Source organism: Neolamprologus multifasciatus, chromosome 23, assembly GCF_963576455.1.
Source record: "Neolamprologus multifasciatus chromosome 23, fNeoMul1.2, whole genome shotgun sequence".
Classification (NCBI taxonomy): Eukaryota; Metazoa; Chordata; class Actinopteri; order Cichliformes; family Cichlidae; genus Neolamprologus; species Neolamprologus multifasciatus.
Window position 1 is genome coordinate 17,992,716 of NC_140460.1, and position 17,732 is coordinate 18,010,447.

General features: G+C 40.2%; 1 long non-coding RNA gene and 1 pseudogene across 2 annotated transcripts; one reads left to right on the forward strand and one right to left on the reverse strand.

The window, feature by feature from the left end:
- Nucleotides 1-4,123: 4,123 nt before the first annotated feature.
- On the forward strand, nt 4,124-10,227 carry LOC146491329 (uncharacterized). Its single transcript, XR_014872482.1, has 2 exons — nt 4,124-7,153; nt 7,311-10,227. It is a non-coding gene; the product is annotated as an uncharacterized LOC146491329 (long non-coding RNA).
- Nucleotides 6,961-9,600, reverse strand: LOC146491330 (uncharacterized; annotated as a pseudogene). The gene is made up of 2 exons (XR_014872481.1): nt 9,501-9,600; nt 6,961-9,172 (listed from the first exon to the last, which is right to left on the reverse strand). The product of XR_014872481.1 is annotated as an uncharacterized LOC146491330 (transcript).
- Nucleotides 10,228-17,732: the final 7,505 nt, after the last annotated feature.

A 17,732-nucleotide genomic window follows, 5' to 3' on the forward strand; every position in this document is an offset into this window, starting at 1 on the left:
CCCTTTTAAGCCTGGCAGAGCTGATTTTTACATTTTTGTGGAGCATTTCAAATTGCTATGCATCAATACAACCAACAGAATAGAATAGAATAGAATAGCCAGTTCTAGACAGGCATATATGAGGGGGCAGACAGTAATGTAAAGGGAGCACATAGTGGCAATGGAGGCGAAAAAGGTGTGGGGAATGGGTGGGGTGCTCTGGATCAGGGCTGCCACAAATTATTATTTTGATAGTCGACTAGTCACCAATTATTTTTGCGATTAGTCAACTAATCAGATCATGCATCCACTGGACATAAAACGTGCAGCTTATTGCACCAGCATGCATCTGCTCTTATATAACTATCATTAGCTTACAGCTTGAAGTGTTTAACACAAATGATAAATGGCCTGTATTTGTATAGCGCTTTTCTAGTCCCTAAGGACCCCAAAGCGCTTTACATCCACCCATTCACACACACATTCACACACTGGTGATGGCAAGCTACATTGTAGCCACAGCCACCCTGGGGCGCACTGACAGAGGTGAGGCTGCCGGACACTGGCGCCACCGGACCCTCTGACCACCATCAGTAGGCAATGGGTGAAGTGTCTTGCCCAAGGACACAACGACTGTCCAAGCCACAAAGGATACTCCCGACCCATGCTTCAAATCTGGAGAAATGAAGGACGCATTTGTCGGCCGCATTTGTAGGAGTCTACGAATTTTGACAGCCTCTGTTGCGTCGCTGTAACGTAGTTGGCTTAAAAATGCAGACTCTATAGGATGTGGCCCATAAATTTGGACACAGCTATGATACCAGAGACTGCTTCTTCTTCTTCTTTGGCATTTAACGGCAACTGGCATCCTTGTAGATGCATTGCTGCCATCTTCTGTTTCAGTCCATTATTGCACTCTTAAATCCTACTACTTATTCCTGCATCTTTCAGGATCTTACAAAGCTTCAAACGATGCACCGACTATGAAGTTAGTCGTTGATGATTTTGATAGTCGACTAATCGTGGCAGCCCTACTCTGGATAACTGTTTTTGTCATGTAATTGATTGCAGTTTGTCAGGCCTCTACCCAAAGAACTGACCAACTTGGGTGTCCCACCTAAAGGCTGTGCTTCTGCTGGTCAAGCTTTTATGATCACTAGGGCACACAAACCCCCTGACCACGTTAAGGTGGCAATCCCTCAGGGGGAAAACAGAAAAGCAAAAAACAAAAAAAAAACAAAAACAAATATTCCTCATCAGATTCTAACAACTCAAAACATGACATTTAACTTAATTGGATAGCCTATATCAAATATATTAGAAACCAACAATAACACATCTCACTATTGCCAATATTAACAAAACTAAAAAGGGTAGGCCCGGTTACAAAAAAGAGAATTCACAAAGTCTTGAAAAATAAAACTTAAAAATAGAAATAAAGAATACAATAAAATATCCATCCAGATCTTTACAATCAACAACATAAAATCTATCTTAATTGGAGGGCCTTATTCAAATAAATTTGCAAAATTAAGTGAGAATAAAATAAGAGCTCTCAATATAGCCAATACTTACAAAACTAAAAAGGGTTAGCATAGTAATAAAAAAGACAACAACTTAAATACCTGTTTATCGCGGTTTCATAGAAACTCAAAAACAGAGAGACATTAAACGCACCTCATTGCCTGCTGTTCCAAACAGGAAAAAGTACGTTCTTTGCAGCTGCACTTCGTCTCAGAGGTAGGTTAAAGAGCCACCGGCGGGAAATAATCGCAGGAATAGTTTGTGGTATCCTTGGTTGATCTGGTCAGTAAAAAGATAAGGAAAGGAAAAGAGAAAAAGGAAAAATGGATCGGGTGGTTGTCGCAGTTGCTACCGGCATTCTGTACCTTCAGGCTGAAGCTGGAGCAGCGCAACTGAGAAGACGGATCCGGGAGAGAGGAGCCAGGATAAAGATGAGGGAGAGGAGATGTGTATATTTTGTAAATATAATTAATAGCCTGGTGTTTCTATGCATGTACTCCCAAATCTAGAGAAAAGGTCGCATTTGCTGTGTATAATATGATACGGTGGTAGATCAATACTATATAAAGCCTATAGAGTTGAACAAAAATATCACTGTGGAGTACTGAAACAAGCTTTACTCTCCAAAGACACAAACAGGACATTTGTATGTCATGCAAATGGTCAGAAATACACACTTAAGAAAGCCATCGAAGTTTATATTGTGTTTTAATCACAAATTTAAGTAAAGATGACATAACGTATATTAAAAATAACAACAAATATTTCAGTAACTGTTCAATAAATACATGAAAAACCTGATTCATATCTGTTTAAATACTGTCTTTTTTTCTTTTTTAAAACAGGGGAAAAGCCCAGCAAAAATATAAACACAAATTAATTACAGTATCCCCATCCTTTTAATCTTCTTTACTGGAACTGACCTAAAACCAGCCTTCAGACTGTCAAGAGCAAGCATTAACATCTACATCTGCCACATCTGCATTCGTCCACCTGGGGAAACACATAAAAGGTTATACATCAATAGGAAACTGTTCCCCTCTATCGTGATGCAGGGCATCTATGACTCCAGAGGTGCGTTCCTAGATGTGTAAATTAGTAATTGCGGATCTGTGCATGATGCACTTGTATTGCAAAGATCCCCAATGTACAAACAGGCCCTGTATCCATCAGCAGGCTACTTCCTCTTGGGAGATGGAGGATACCCTTGCTTTAAGCACACAGAGGCAATAATGACCCCATATCGCCAGCCTGTGTCAAGTAAGAAAATAATTCCCCTTTTCTTTACACCTACAAACACATGTAGTGCTACATCTGTTACTGTGAAGCATGCTTTAACAAAACAAATACAATATTATAATTCTACGTATTACACTAATTGAAAGTTTACTAAGCACTGAATAAAAGTGTGTACTGTCTTTCTTTTAAAGCTCAAGTTGAAGAAAGGTTCAATCGACACCACGCCAAGGCCAGAAACATCATAGAGCGTACCTTTGGTATCCTCAAAACACGCTGGTGCTCCATTTTCTTGCGAGCCCTTGCGATCCGACCTATGTTTGCTCCCAAAGTTGTGGAAACCTGCTGAATCCTCCACAACATCTGTGTGGCAACAGATGACGTCTGCCAAGAAGAAGGAGACGAGGAGGAGGCAGCACAAGAAGGACCAGAAGCCAAAACAGAAGGCACAGGCGTGTACAGGGAGCTTTCAGGAGCTTGTATCCGAGCCAGGCTTGCTGCACGACTTTCTGCTCCTGAACAGCTGCCTGGATGTTTGTTTGAACGTGACTACATCTAGGTAAAGGTTTCATTTATAAGATGTAGTCATGCTCAAACAGATATGTAGGCAGCTAAGGCCAAAAGAAAAAGCCTCCTGTTGGTTTAAAAAAAAAAGTAAATTCAAATATTTTTTTTTCCGAATTAGTGTTAGTTATTAGTTAAGTTAATTAGTTAAAATACATCTTTATTTGTTCAGCTTGTAAATAGTGTACATTAGTGTTCTTTTTTTGTATATTTGCTTGTGTGCTCACGGTTGTATAAGTTGAATCCAATGTTAAATGTTATTGTAAGTGTTACACTTGTTTACTTATGTTTTACTTTGACTAAAGATATTCCCTGTTACACATGCAGCAAAAACCTCACTTCATTATTGAGATTTAAATTGCTTTATTTAAAAATTTTCAACAAGTTTTTCAAACAGTGATAGATATCGGTCTGTCCTTTCAGTAGCTGCCCTCTCCCTTTCTTCCTCCCTAGCCAGCGCCTGTCTCCCTCTCTCTTCCTCTCTTTCTGCCAGGTCTTTTAGAAACTGAAGTACAGACTGGCGGTCCCTGGGCCTCTTCCTCTGGCTCTTCCTCAACACTTCGGTAGAAGGGGACGAGGCCGGAGTGCTGACTGCACCACCTGCAGTGGATGCGAGGTTTGCTGCAACTACCAGGGGTGGACTTATTGAGTGCTGCCCCTGGAGCACAGCATCCATCATTTTGTACCACTGCCAGGTGGCAGCATTCGGGCTACCTTCCTCTACCCCCTTGCTCCTGAAAATATGTATTAATTGCTATATTATAACAGATACAATTACTCTATTATTAAATGACAAAGTACATTTAATTACCAAAAAACAAACAAAGAAACAAAAAAACAAAACAGCCTTACATTTCATGAATGGTAAACAGGTTTTTTTTTTAAACCAATCTAAGAAATCAGATAGGAACAGGTACATTACCTTGTATTTGGCCTTCAGATTGTTCCATTTCTTTTGTGCTTGCTTGGCTGTTATGGCCAGGCCTGAAGAGCTAACAAAGTCCCTGGAGGAAAAGAATGTTGCACTGTCACTTCGATAGCTAGTTATCATAAGATGTGCTCCTCTAATCCTTCCCTAGAAAACATGGAGCAGCAAAAGCAGTCAGTATTTACTCCCATCCAGTCTTGCAGGAATTTCTCTTTCCTGTAAAAAGGCTCTCATTTTCTGCCCGCCTCTCAATGAGACCCCGTGTTTCCTCACTTGACCCTTGATTAAAATATAAAACATTAAATATTGCATTAATATTGTGGCGAACTCAGACAAGGAGGAGACTAGGGATGGGTATCGTTTAGGTTTTATCTGATACCGGTGCCAAAGCGGTACTTTTGAAACGGTGCCGGTGCTTAAACGGTGCTCAAACCGGTGCTTAAAGAATGGAGAACACAAAATTGGTCCACAAACCTCTCGTGTTCAGATGTTTTTTTTGTAAAAAGATAACAATGTTAGCCTTTTCTGCAGCTATGGGGCATATATGGTATCACTCTTGGCTGGAAGCAGTGCTTAATCAATGGAAAAAAACACAAACTTTGTCCAAAAACCTCTCACGTTTAACTGTTTTCCACTTTTTATTTGGTCATTTTAGCCTTTTTGGCTAGGGTGAAGGGAGTATCTGCCATTTAACAAGAAGACAGCCGCATGTAACTACGGCAGTGTTTGCTAGTTCACCTTACATGCATTAATGTAATAACGTGGTTAGCCTACTCAACATAAATTACACACAAACAACATTAAGCTATTCACGCAGAGAAGTACGGCTGCTGCTGCCATCATCATCCGTCATCATTTCTGCTACACTGGCAGGGCTAGGGGCCAGGACTCTCCTCTTCGGGTTTTTGGGGGATGTTGCTAACTCCGGGTCCGATAACAGGCAACCCACCCGCAGTAAATGTGCACGGTGTGAGGTGTCGCAGCAAGCTATCAAATACGGCGCATTTCTCGGCTTTTAAAAAAAAACGCTATGCGTCGCCAGGTGTTTCATCGGATTTGAGGTGTTACCTCCTTTGACAGTATCACAGTATCAGCTTAAAGCACTTGTTGCAGGCTGCTGAGTGTGCATATTTTGCTGTGAAGTACAGCCAGACTTTTGATCGCTTCGCCTCGGGCATTTTTAATCTGTAGCTCTGCTCTAAAAGAACGTACGTACTTGTGCCCGCCTACTATCCTCGGAAACGTAAAATGATTGGCTAGAATCTAAAGTGTATCACAGCTCAGCAAAAAAAAGCACCAAAATAAAGCACCGAAATGTGCGCTGCTTTTTGGTCTGGTTACTACCGTTTATGTCAGAACCGGTGCCATCATGGCACCGGATACCGGTACCCATCCCTAGAGGAGACCGAGGTATCGTTTGGTCTTGCTTCCCGCAGAGTTAGCCAGGGAACACAGACGTTTATTTGCATTCAACAGGAAAACACAGCCGCTAGCCCAAATGCTCGGCGCAGCACTAGCATCACAACAACAAAAAAAGGCGCTCTCTCACCCAGAAGCACACAGTCGCAGAGAGAGAGCGTCACCTGTAACCATGGCAACATAACGCTGCCACCTGGAACAACAGAACACAGCTGTCAAACAAAACCCAAACAGGCCTGACCCGCTACAATATATTAACAATCCAAGCAAATAAAAGTAGGGAAAAATGACAGCAAAACAGTCAGATGCTTTATTAAAACTTAATGTTGATACAAACGTAAAAATAACTTTTATATAGAATAGTACAAGATTTGTGTAAACGACTGGCTATTAAAATTGCCAAAGCGATTTAAATCAGAGCCTTTAGACAGCAGAAATTTCCAAATGAAATGCCGAGATTAGGCAGTTTTCTTCGGGCACACTGAGCCTCTTGTGCTCGCTATTTGGTGGGCAAGGCCCCTCCGAAAACAGCATAGAAAATTTTTAATTAGGGTCTGTATTGTAAAATTGACTAAACATCCAAATTTTAAATTACTATATTCTCACATAAAAATGCATTGAAAATGCACTGCATATTACAACAATAGTAGTATTTAACTTACAATTATGCGTCTTCTCCTCTGCCATTTTCACAGAGGTCTTGCGAAATGTATTCTGGGATACCAAGTCCACACAAGTCACCACCGATGCATGCTCGATAAAACAGGCGGATCGAGAACACATTCTGGAATTTTTCGCGTTCTCGGCTTGATGCATACTTTGAAATGGAACAGTTCTTGGTCTCCGACTGATGACGTGTCACAAATACACGAGAACGCACAAGTACGCATATTGAGACAGGCCCTTAATTTGTGCCCTTTCTAGTGGATTTTTATGGTGCCCTGAATGGACTGCAACTTCAGAAGACACCAGCAATAAGAAAAACGCTGCAAAAGCACACAAAAGACAACGGAAATAGGAAAAAACACAACGGATATAGAAAAAACGAAAACACAAATAAGAAAAAATACAACGGAAGTGTTTCTGGGGAGACAATAACCCGACGAACCAGTTGCAGGAAGCAAAATAAGCTCCGGACCCCACGTGACTACCAGTTGTCAAGTGACCATTTTGGCAGCAACATGAACAGCGCCACTGTAAGCGGCACTGCAGAACCTTTTTATTCATCCCACTTTAATTTGCATGAAATCGAGCTGTATATCAAAAAAATAAATAGGTTAAATATTACCTACCTGTATAATGCTCCCGGCTTGCTTTTCAAAAGCATTTCAGCGGAAGAAGACGTCCCAGATCTATGCTATCCGGACATACATAACTACCTTATAAACTTCTCATGGTACTACTCGGGGGACTCGGGTTACAAATGGACTCAATCTGGCTTTGTAACAAACATTCAGCTGTGGAATCTTCAAGCAAAAAAAATTCTGCATCATCACTGGAAAGGTAAGTGTCATATTATTCCAGGTGGTGTAATGTTAGCATTGTTAGCATTAGCGTTTGTTTTCATTAGCTTCACTAAAACGTGTCTGGTTGTCAGTAGCTATTTTGTGTTTTTGGTGTACTTAACCAAGATTGTTAACATTTGTAATTGTATTTATAGGTTCAACATTCCCAAAGGCTTAATGAACCGCAGTTAAAGCCATGGGTAGTAGTGAGAAAAGACGGGGTTGTCTTGGGAGCACACTGTAACTGCACAGCTGGCCTTGGTGAGAGCTGCTCACATGTGTTGTTCAGCACATGGCAGCATACCATTGGAAAAACCAGAAGAGATAGCTGTTACATCTAAGAAGTACAAGTGGGTCATCCCAAGTCAGGAGTCTTTAAAGAAAGTGGAGTATCAGCAATGCAAGGACCTCATTTTTAACAACTCTAAACAAAATTTTTAAAAAAGAGAAATCTGCAAAAGATCATCCCGGCCTCAACTTTCCCACCTCTGACTGCTGCTGAGCAAGACCAACTGTATCACAACCTCTCCCAATGCCGCACACAAGAGGGGAAGATCATCAAACCTGAATTAAAATTAAAAATTAATGCAATTTTTGTTATTTATATAATTCAGTGTTTTATATTGCACCAAGGCAATAAAACATTTTTTCTGATTTTGATTCTGACATGTCAATCAGGAATATGAAATGTGGTTAGTGGAAATCATTTAAGATGGATGTGAAGTTTAAAAAAAATAGTGAGCCCAGGTGATGTCTGCCATTCTCTTATTCTGATATTTGTAGGACAAAAAAGAAAGCGTTCCCTTCAAAAGTCAAGTTACAATAAGGAAACAAAAATTATATATATAGTTATAATGTGTATATGTTGGTTGAGCACATCAGTCACATCATTTTCATTTACATCACCGGAAGGGTACCACAGATTTAGATACATTGGTAAGCTCACAACATACACCCACAATCTTGTCAAGATAGGTCACATCATTTCTCTGTCTATGTAAGTTATGGGGTCAGTGCTTTGCAAGATTGTGTACTCCTATTACTCTTTTATATGTATTCTGAGAGAAGCAAGACATCTGGTGTTCTCCAAATCAATAGGATCCAACTGTTTCTTTCCACGAGTAAATGCTGGAATCTTTAATTCTGCTTGGCATCTCTGAATGGTCTCTTTAACCAGGAAACCCCTATCTGCTAAAACTACATCACGTGGGAGCAAATGAGATAAAAAATTACTTTGTTCTGTAATAAACTTATCAGTTGTGCGACCTCCCCATCCAGAGGAGATGAAACAAATAGAACCTTGAGGTCAAATTGCAATTAAATATTTTACTGTGCGATGTGACATGTACAAATAGTAACACTGAGCACTGGCTAGCAATTACTCGGTTTCTCTAGAAATATTTCTAAACAATCTATGATGCAAACAGTCTTCTCAAAGCTGGTGTTCTGAAATGCATATAGAAAAGATTGTCTTAGGGACTCTCTGTCAGGCCACAACACTAGACTTGGCACCAGTCTACAATGCATCACACTGATACAGTGTTTGAAAAGCTTTGAACCAGTGGTTGAGTCAATTTTGAAATAAAAAGTCAAAGGACAAGTTCATTCTTAGCTCCATGATTGTTAACATGTACTGCTGAAAACATGTTAAACAAGACACGTTTGAGAAAAGCAGCCACAAGATGAAAAACTGTCATGAGAATTGTATATGTTGGTAAACCAGTAAGAATATCAACCCTTTTATCATCATTATGGAAGCTCATTTCATTCAGTGTAGTGTTATTTGTTTTTTTCTTTCAGCAACATATTTTAAGTCTTCAGAGCTTGGCATTCTTGCTCAAGAGATTGGAAGCTTTTACCACATGTTTCAGTGCTACATAATAGAGCATTCTCATGGAGAACAGGCTGGACATCATTTCCAGGTTCTTTATTGGTGGAGCCCTTCAAATGCTGTGAGACAGGAGTTTGGTCTGCAGTAGGATTCTTGCTGTTATCTTGGGGATTATCGGTTGGTTGACTGGTGAAAACACAAAAAATATATATTAAGAGGTGTTAAGATGTAAACCGCACTTTTGTCAATCATTCTATTCCTACAATATACTACTACAGTACATGATACCGCTTCTAGCTTGTACTAAACTTAGAACCAATTGTGCAGAAACGTTTTGGTTTATAATTTTACCAAGTAGGATAAAGTGGGGTTGAACAGATTAAGAAGATCTTTTACATACATTAATTTAAGTATGATAGTCAGAGTAAGAGACCAAATCAACATGCAACAGAAAAACAAGTAGATCCAACATATATTACAACAGTTTGCTAGAGAAAGACTTTGATATACTCACCCTGGAGGGATGCCTTTTGCAGATAGCTTTATTTGCTCTATCCGTTGTAGCTTTCCTTTCTGTTTTCTGTTGAACACATCCAGCCTCATTTTTCTTCTCCTCTTCTCTGGAGATAGAATGTAGTTGAAAATAGATGGATGTCAATGGAAAATTGTATTTAGTAGTCAGTATAATCTTTTAATGATATAAGTTTGCATATGATAGAATACTGCATGTAATCATTTGTGTTTAGAAGTATATAGTTGGTGGCATATTGAAAGAATGTCTCATCCTAGGAGGTCTGTAACAACGTTGGTACATTCCAAAGTGTTCTGGCATCCACCCCCACATCCTAGGAGCATGGGAAAGGTTGTACCTTGTCTTATTGTTTTTAGTAGGATTAACGTAGCTATGTCAGTTTTAGTCTAAGTGCCTTTTTTTACATATAGATGAACTGTTGGATTTTCCAGAACAGCAGGTTAAGGGAAGTCATTTATGGGCTCACACACACACACACACACACACACACACACACACACACACACACACACTTCCACATTCCAATGTATGGAACAAACGCTCACTGAAGTATATAAATAAAGACCAGGGCAGTCCTCAGTGCGAATCTTGGAGCCTCACTCTTGGTGTGTGAGCTCTGGAGGCTGCCCTTGCTAGCAAGAAAATCTGTGTGTTTCTCCTCTCTGATTCTCTGCTGAAGAAGTGTTTTAGAATATATCTCTTAACAATGGAATAAAGTCCAGACTCAATGGATTATCGCTCTTTCTGCCTACAAAATAAACAAACATTTCAGTATTTCTACTTTAGAGCTTGCTAACTTAGAAAGCATGACAGAAAGGCCACAATGCATGCAACTATGTGATTTGGGACACTCATCACAAACCACAATGATAGTCTAGTAAATAATGAAAATACTTATGGTAGAAAGCTTGTATTTGGTAACTTACCCGATATGAAATGATGCACAAGCGGAATCCGACGGCTGGAGGGTCCCATCTTTCAGTCTTGTTTTGCTTACTCCTGGCTCTTTTATTAGCGCTAATCAATTAAGCTCGCTTTTCCGCATCTTTGGGAATGCGGTAAAAAAGTGTGTTAGCCTAACTATTAGCCTAAAATCCATCATCAGTATTATATGAATCATGATAAAACACACCTACCATGTTTTGTTTCTATAATTTCCTTCGGGATTAATAAAGTATTCTGATTCTGGGTTCCTGCAACTGGTCTGTCGGGTTATTGTCTCCCCAGAAACACTTCCGTTGTGGTTTTTCCTATTTTGTGTTTTTGTTTTTTCCCATTTGTTCTTCTTTTTTCCTATTTCCGTTGTCATTTTTCTTATTTCCGTTGTGTTTTGTGTGCTTTTGCAGTGTTTTTCTTATTGCTGGTGTTTTCTGAAGTTGCAGTCCGTTTGGCCTCTCAGGGCCACCGTACATTTTTCAGCTACTGTAGTAAATCTTGTCCATAATTATTTTGTGGTTAATTTATTATTTTCTTTCTAAACTTCTAAAAGTTTGACTTAAGGGGGCAGGACGTTTGTTTAAGGGGGCATATGACTATCCAGAGTTGGGACCAGGAAGCAGAGTTGCAGTCTTACTCTCTCTGCAGCTTCTCTCCTCCTGCTACTCTCTCTGCAGCTTCTCTCCTCCTGCTACCCCCCCAAAAAACCCATCTCCATAGAGACTGTGTCAGCTTCCAAAAAGACAAAAAACAAACTAAAAACCAGCAACAAACAACTTAAACATAAACAATTACAAAGAAAGAACAATACAGTATCCACATCTGAACCAAAGAGTAAAACAGTGAAATGTGGATTATTAAATATTAGGTCTCTCTCCTCCAAGTCTCTGTTAGTACATGACTTAATAATTGATCAACAAATTGATTTACTCTGCCTTACAGAAACCTGGTTGCAGCAGGATGATTATGTTAGTTTAAATGAATCAACACCCCCGAGTCATTCTAACTACCAGAAATCTCGAAGCACAGGTCGAGGGGGCGGTGTGGCAGCAATTTTTCACACCAGTCTATTAATTAATGAAAGACCAAGACAGACTTTTAATTCATTTGAAAGCCTGATGCTTAACATTGTCCACACCAGCTGTGAAACTCAGAAACCAGTATTGCTTGTTATCATCTATCGTCCACCTGGGCCTTACACAGAGTTTCTGTCTGATTTCTCAGACTTTATATCTAATTTAGTTCTGAGCTCAGATAAAATAATTATTGTGGGTGATTTTAACATCCATGTTGATGCTAAAAATGACAGCCTCAACATGGCATTTAATCTGTTGTTAGACTCAATTGGTTTCTCTCAAAATGTAAAAGAACCCACCCACCACTTTAATCACACTCTAGATCTTGTTTTAACATATGGCATAGAAACTGAACATTTAACAGTGTTTCCTGAAAACCCTCTCCTGTCTGATCATTTCCTGATAACATTTACATTTACAATAATTGATTGCACAGCAGTGGAGAGTAGACTTTATCAAAGTAGATGTCTTTCTGAAAGCGCTGTAACTAAGTTTAAGAATATAATCCACCCACTGTTATCATCGTCAATGCCCTGTACCAACACAGAGCAGAGCAGCTATCTGAACGTTACTCCAACAGAGGTCGATTATCTTGTTAATAATTTCACCTCCTCACTACGTACGACTCTGGATACTGTAGCTCCAGTGAAAACTAAGGTCTCTAATCAGAAGTACCTGACTCTGTGGTATAATTCTCAAACACGTACCCTAAAGCAGATGACTCGTAATCTGGAGAGCAAATGGCGTGTCACAAATTTAGAGGATCATCATTTAGCCTGGAGAAATAGTTTGTTTCTTTATAAGAAAGCCCTCCGCAAAGCCAGAACATCTTACTATTCGTCACTGATTGAAGAAAATAAGAACAACCCCAGGTTTCTCTTCAGCACTGTAGCCAGGCTGACAAAAAGTCAGAGCTCTTTTGAGCCAACCATCCCTTTAACGTTAACTAGTAATGACTTCATGAACTTCTTCACAAATAAAATTTTTATCATTAGAGAAAAAATTACCAATAATCATCCCACAGATGTAATATTATCTACAGCTACTCTTAGTACCATTGATGTTAAGTTAGACTCTTTTTCTCCAATTGATCTTTCTGAGTTAACTTCAATAATTACTTCCTCCAAACCATCAACATGTCTTTTAGACCCCATTCCTACAAAACTGCTCAAAGAAGTCCTGCCATTAATTAATTCTTCGATCTCAAAAAGCCATCTCTAGACCCAGCAGCCTTAGCTAATTATAGGCCAATCTCCAACCTTCCTTTCATATCAAAAATCCTTGAAAGAGTAGTTGTCAAACAGCTAACAGATCATCTGCAGAGGAATGGTTTATTTGAAGAGTTTCAGTCAGGTTTCAGAGTTCATCACAGCACAGAAACAGCTTTAGTGAAGGTTACAAATGATCTTCTTATGGCCTCTGACAGTGGACTCATCTCTGTGCTTGTCCTGCTAGACCTTAGTGCAGCGTTCGATACTGTCGACCATAATATCCTATTAGAGCGATTAGAACATGCTGTAGGTATTACAGGTACTGCACTGCAGTGGTTTGTATCATATCTATCTAATAGACTCCAATTTGTGCATTTAAATGGAGAGTCCTCTTCACACACTGAGGTTAATTATGGAGTTCCACAGGGTTCAGTGCTAGGACCAATTCTGTTTACATTACACATGCTTCCCTTAGGCAGCATCATTAGAAGACATAGCATACATTTTCACTGCTATGCAGATGACACCCAGCTCTATCTGTCCATGAAGCCAGATAACACACCAATTAGTTAAACTGCAGGAATGTCTTAAAGACATAAAGACTTGGATGGCCGCTAACTTTCTGCTTCTTAATTCAGATAAAACTGAGGTTATTGTACTTGGCCCTGAAAAGCTTAGAAATATGGTATCTAACCAGATTCTTACTCTGGATGGCATTACCTTGGCCTCCAGTAACACTGTGAGGAACCTTGGAGTCATTTTTGACCAGGATATGTCCTTCAACGCACATATTAAACAAATATGTAAGACTGCGTTCTTCCATTTGCGCAACATCTCTAAAATTAGAAATATCCTGTCTCAGAGTGACGCTGAAAAACTAGTTCATGCATTTATTACTTCCAGGCTGGACTACTGCAATTCATTATTATCAGGATGTCCAAAAAACTCACTGAAAAGCCTTCAGCTAATCCAAAATGCTGCTGCAAGAGTACTGACAGGGACTAGAAAGAGAGAGCATATTTCTCCTGTTTTGACTTCCCTTCATTGGCTTCCTGTTAAATCCAGAATTGAATTCAAAATCCTGCTCCTCACATACAAGGTCTTAAATAATCAGGCCCCATCTTATCTTAATGACCTTAAGTAGAATGGGAGGGAGAGCCTTCAGTTTTCAGGCCCCTCTTCTGTGGAACCAGCTTCCAGTTTGGATTCGGGAGACAGACACTATCTCTACTTTTAAGATTAGGCTTAAAACTTTCCTTTTTGCTAAAGCATATAGTTAGGGCTGGACCAGGTGACCCTGAATCCTCCCTTAGTTATGCTGCAATAGACGTAGGCTGCCGGGGGATTCCCATGATACATTGAGTTTTTCCTTTCCAGTCACCTTCTCACTCACTATGTATTAATAGACCTCTCTGCATTGAATCGTATCTGTTATTAACCTCTGTCTCTCTTCCACAGCATGTCTTTTATCCTGTCTTCCTTCTCTCACCCCAACCGGTCGCAGCAGATGGCCGCCCCTCCCTGAGCCTGGTTCTGCCGGAGGTTTCTTCCTGTTAAAAGGGAGTTTTTCCTTTCCACTGTCACCAAAGTGCTTGCTCATAGGGGGTCATATGATTGTTGGGTTTTTCTCTGTATCTATGAAGCGCCTTGAGGCGACTTTTGTTGTGATTTGGCGCTATATAAATAAAATTGAATTGAATTGAATTGTCCCCTCTTGACCCAGTGTATAGCCGGCCCAGGTTGTATATCCCCAAGATAACAAATATTTATGCATTGTATGTTACTATGCACATCCACAGCAACTACATGAATTGCTAAAACATGCAATAAATGACAAAGAAATTCATTTTTATTTTTGCTCATTTTTCTAGCTACAGAAATGTCAAGAGGTGTATCACTCAAAACTGTAAATGCAAAACAGTTGCAAAAAATAGTTTCCAACCACAGGAAATTTATTTTGAGTGTCTTCATAGTTTCTTTTTTTTTTTTGAGGTGCACAAATTTTTATAAACTGCAGCAAAAATTGAAAATATATATTATTTATAATTCTTTTTTTTTTACATAGCATCCATGCTATGCCACATTGAGACAGTAATTCATGCAAAAGGGGGCCATCCCAAGTACTGAGTACATATGCATGTTTCTACTTTTCAAAGGTCTGACATTTCTCTATTTAAAATCCTTGTTTTATTGATGTAAACTGCACACTTTAGCTGTAGAGCTGACAACCATTAAAATGAAATCAGATACATAAAAATATGTGAAAAAACAAGAATGTTAAAAAGAATGAATGAAAAAGAGTTTCTTTGCTCTCGTGAAGCAACATTGATGAAGTCATATTTGCATTTTCTTCCACAGAAGTATCCATTTCCTGATTTGTCAGTAGGGGCTCCTGAAAACCGCACCCACACCCGAATGTGGGTGTCTGTGGTAGTTTACCACCAGTGATGATCGGTAACACTCAAACTTCAGTGACCATTGTTCAGTTATTCAGGTTCCTCCCTCCTCTTTGGCTGAAAAGCTGAAATTCTTTAGACTTTATCACATTTACAGGGATGTTCAGGTCAGTTTCTTTCTTCCTGAGCCTGCCTCATTTCTCCCAGGCTTCTTAAAGTGGTTATATAGCGAGTGATCTACAAACTAGAATAATACAGCAGAAGGAATCTAATCTATTGTGTTTTCAGTGGGCATCTTTATGTTGATGAGACAAAGAGCGGCTCCAGGTCTGAGACCCTATGTGGTCCAAAAAGGGAAAGTGGGTGGGAGAGTTGATAAGGACTCAGGATGGGAGAAGAGTTGTGAGCCGAGAATCTGAACAGCCTTACACGTGCAATCCACAAGCGGAAACTAAGATCTATAAATGTGTAAAATGATTTGTGTGTAACTCTACACAAGCCTGTGCTTTAATCCACACATACATAAAAGGCAACTGAAAAACTATTGTACAAATAATTCAATACAAATTTATTTCTGTACAATTTATTTAATTCACCTTCAGGAATGAGAAAAACCTTAAATACAAGTACACAAATCGCCCAATACGCACATATTGTGTTGCATATCTCATTGGAGTTTAATAATCTCAGCCCAATGCTCATTGCTATCTAAAGTATAACAGGACACAAATTCTCGTTCATCTCACATTTCTCTTTATTCAGTTTTCTGTTTGACGTTTATTCAGCTGTAATCTCTGCCAAACCCATTTACTCACAAACAAATAAAACACTGAAAAAAGCCAAACCAAAACAAGTTATCTAAGTGACTTATGTATCATGTTTAACCTGAGTATGTCTGTGAAGGTTGTCAGTCATCCAGGTCATCGTAGTCAAAGGAGCTTGCAAAGAAAAGCGTCTGGACTTCTTTAAGTTACTTGAAGACGTTTCACCTCTCATCCGAGAAGCTTCTTCAGTTCTAAGGTCAAATGGTAGAGAGTCCCAGATATAAACCTAGTGGGAGTATCCCCCCACAGAGGGACAAAAGGACCCCCTGATGATCCTCTAATCGCCTGAGCCAAGGTGTGAAACTGGGTGTGGGTCCCAATCAGCCAGAGTTTCGGGTGAGTTCATTGTGAAACCTGGCCCCACCTTATCATGCGAATTCCTGAGGTCGGATGGCCCAGGATGTGAGTGGGCGTTAAGGCGTCTGGGAAGGGATCTCAAAACTGGATTATAGATGGCAGACAGTTGGTGTCGTAAACCACCGCCTCTGTTCAAAGATGGTCGCTCACAGTGGACATAGATGGCTTCTTTCACTCCTCTTTCAAACCATCTGTCCTCTCTGTCCAAAATGTGAACATTGGCATCCTTGAAAGAGAGTCCTTTATCCTTAAGATGCAGATGGACAGCTGAGTCTTGTACTGTGGAGGTGGCTAATCTGTGTTGTGCCATGCGCTTGTGAAGTGGCTGTTTGGTCTCTCCAATGTAGAGGTCTGGGCATTCCTCGCTGCACTGTACAGCATACACCACATTGTTAAGTCTGTGTTTTGGCGTTTTGTCTTTCGGGTGAACCAGTTTTTGTCTGAGTGTGTTGCTGGGTCTGAAGTACACCGGGATGTCATGCTTGGAGAAAACCCTCCTGAGTTTCTCTGATACACTGGCTACATAGGGGATGACAATGTTGTTGCGTCTGTCCTTCTTATCCTCCCTCGCTGGTGTCTGATCTTCTTTTCTGTGCCTCTTTGATGACTTTAAGAATGCCCATTTAGGATAGCCGCACGTTTTGAGTGCTTCCTTTACATGTGTGTGTTCCTTCTTTTTCCCTTCAGGCTTAGAGGGAACATGTTCTGCCCGGTGGTGTAGGGTCCTAATTACTCCAAGTTTGTGTTCCAGAGGGTGATGGGAGTCAAAGAGGAGGTACTGGTCCGTGTGTGTGGGCTTCCGGTAAACTTCGATGTTGAGGTTGCCATTCTCTTCAATGTGCACAGCGCAGTCCAGGAAAGGCGAACAGTTGTCCTTTGTGTCTTCCCTGGTGAACTTGATGTTTTTATCCACAGCGTTAATGTGCGCAGTGAAGGATTCCACTTCTTGTGTCTTGATTTTGACCCAGGTGTCGTCTACATATCTGTACCAGTGGCTGGGTACTCTCCCTTTAAAAGAGCTAAGAGCCTTCCTTTCCACTTCCTCCATGTAAAGGTTGGCTACAATAGGTGACACGGGGGAGCCCATGGCACAGCCATGTTTTTGTCTGTAAAAGCCTTCGTTGTATTTGAAATATGTAGTGGTGAGGCAGAGGTCTAACAGTGTGCAGATCTGATCGGGTGTGAAGTTGGTCCTGTCCTCCAAGGAGCTGTCTTCTTGTAGTCGTTTTCTGACAGTCTCCACTGCCTCTGTGGTGGGTATGCAAGTGAAGAGAGAGACTACATCAAAGGACACTATTGTTTCATCTGGATCCAGGGTAAGTTTCTGGACCTTGTCAGTGAAGTTGGTGGAGTTCTTGATGTGGTGTGGGGTGTTCCCCACGAGAGGTGCAAGGATGGTAGCAAGGTGTTTTGC